The following is a 2602-nucleotide window of genomic DNA, read 5'->3' as shown; positions in this document are numbered from 1 at the left end:
ATTGTTTGGATCACCAGCGTTCCTGTTTTTTTTTTTTTTTTTGTTTGTTTGTTTGTTTGTTTTTTGTCTGTTTGTTTTTGTTTTTGTTTTACTGGCAGATGACAGCCTGCAAGGTAGCGTTCCCGTGCGGTTCTTTGCTCCGTTCTCAGCCTAGATAGAATTGCATGCTCTGGGCAGCGACAACGAAGCCACAAACCTTAGGTCAGTCCCGAACATGCAAGGGTCCACAGCTCCTTCCCAGAAGGAGTTCGGTCAAGCTAGGACAGCAGTTTGCTTCCACCCTTTCGAATTGTGCTTCTGGAAATATTTATTATGACTTCTCAAAATCCGCTGAACCCCTTTTCAAATGAAACTCTCCCTGCCCCTCTTCTCCTGAACTAAAACTTCAGGAGCAGACGGTTGTTAACTAAGATCTGAGCGGAGCCCAGGTTGGAACAAGAGTGCAATGTGCTGACTGAGAGGTCTGACCCAAGGATCATAGAACCCTATATTTGGCAAACCTTTCGTTAAATGAATCGGATTCTCGTGGAGGTATTTGGAGTCTAGAGAGGCAAAGATGCTTTATTTTTCTCCTATGTCCTGAGCGGTTCGGCTGAAATTTATCAGATCTGCGTTAAATCTAGCAAAACATTCACTGTTTCTCCCGAGCTCTCCTGAAATCCTGAGCAATTAAACTCAGTCTAGTTCATCAAATTAATCAAATCTAGTTGATTATTCTTTCCAAAAGAAGGGACCCTTTCCCCCAGTGCAGTCTTATCTAAGGGGCAGCTCTGAATTTAATACCAAGGGATTGTTTCTCTGGCCCGCGGGAGGTTTTTCCCTGATGATGAACGGGGGAGGGAAGACGAAGGTACCTTGGAGGAGGTCAAGAGGGGGAGGAGGAGGAGCAGCAGAAAATTACCAGCCACGCGAAGGAGGGAGCGGGAAGCCCGGAAATCTACCAGGATGCCTCAAGAACGTTCCCTAAGTCTTTCAGAATCAACGCATTTAAAAAAAAAAAAAAAAGCCTCATAAGGTGTTCCGGGCTGGAGTCCATGGGTGGGCTGAAGAGGTGATGTCAAGAATTACAGCTACTTTATGTGAATTAAACTGGCCGCTAAAATGTGTAAGGGAGGTTTAGTGCAGCCGAGAGGTGCTTGGATGAGGGCAGTTTTTATAAGGGCGGTGTGTGGGGGGTGGGGTGGGGAGGATGCCCATAGGTGGCCTCTACCAGCAGACTATCAGTGGAGAAAAATCTTCCAAATCCCAGTAAATACCTAGTCAGTAAGAGAGATTTTCATGACAATTTTGAAGGTCGCCGTATGTCTGCCGCCACTCCGCGGAGGTGAATCAGCTGGTGAACTCCGGCCGCGTGTGCATTGAGAATTTTCTATGCCTCCTCCTCCACGCTGTTAAAACGCTTCAATTCTTTGCGACTTCACGTTGAGAGAAGAATTTGCCCTGCCCCTCTACCTGCTAAATACCAACTGAGGAGAGAAAAGGGGCCCGGGAGGCGACCCCTTTCAGAAAGAATGTCCCTAGATCAACTCGACTGAATTATTAACTTGTTCAGGGAAAGGGTCAACAATGCCTTACCTTCCTGCCAGTGCTGAGATCAATCGCTCTACCCCAGGTAGCCTCTTGTTCGAAGCTTAGGGACTCAGGTCCTACCGTCCTTCTCAAGCTCAGAAGCCCTGCCATCCGGTCTTTCCAAGAACCCCTCTGGCCCACCTGCAACCAACCACACATGACTAAAACTTTAGCCTAAACTGTGTCCAGGGATGACAGAAGCACTAAACAAAGAGAATCCTCATCGAGATCCCCTAGGCCGCCTCCTTCCCAATTTCCATTAACCAACCTTCTCGCTGGATCATTCCCTAACCCCTAATGTTTTGAGCTCAAGGGCATTTTTTGTTTTGTTTTGTTTTTTATCTTCCTCTTGACCGAAGTGGAAGAATCCAACAGAATCTACATCCCCTGCCCTCATTCCTAGTAGTGGGAAGGAAAAAATCAAGGTCCTGCAGATCTCTCTTCCTTCCTGAATGGCAAGGGCATACTTAATTCCTAAAAGTGAATCTGCTTAGTGCCCAAGGGATGGGCTTGGTAGTTGGTTGGTGGGTTAGGTTAGGGACGCCAAAACAAAGGCCTGCAATCAGAAATCCCGCTGATAACCAAATTCCGGGCGGGAGGTGTCCCTGCTTCAACTGGGGGCTGGCAACTGGTAGACCACCCCCAGCCTTCTAGACGGAAAAAAAAAAAGCGAAAAGAGAGCAACCTCCGCCAGTGAAGGCATGGACGTAACCCTTTTGGAAGGATCAACTTTCGGTTGATCCCTCTACATCCACGCCCCAATCCGCCCCCCGCCCCGTTTCCCCCCAAAGTGAATACACGCGTGGAAATGAATGAATCAAGATAGCATTTTAATTCCTTCAAAGTCTGTCATATCACCTTTTCTGCCATCTGCCAGAAACTCAACTTTCGCTAAGTATCTACTTTCAGAAAATTATTAAGGACAGCTTTCCCTCTGCGTTTGTCTTGGTGACAGTCTTTGGGAGTGATTAACAGCACAATTACTGCTTCAGAAAAATTTTCTTGAATGGCTTAACTAAATACCATCTCCAAA

This window comes from Marmota monax, unplaced genomic scaffold, assembly GCF_021218885.2.
Source record: "Marmota monax isolate L192 unplaced genomic scaffold, Marmota_monax_Labrador192_F-V1.1 WCK01_AAM20220418_F8-fsc00037, whole genome shotgun sequence".
NCBI lineage: Eukaryota > Metazoa > Chordata > Mammalia > Rodentia > Sciuridae > Marmota > Marmota monax.
The sequence above is the reverse complement of the archived record's forward strand: the minus strand, read 5'-3'. Positions refer to the sequence as shown.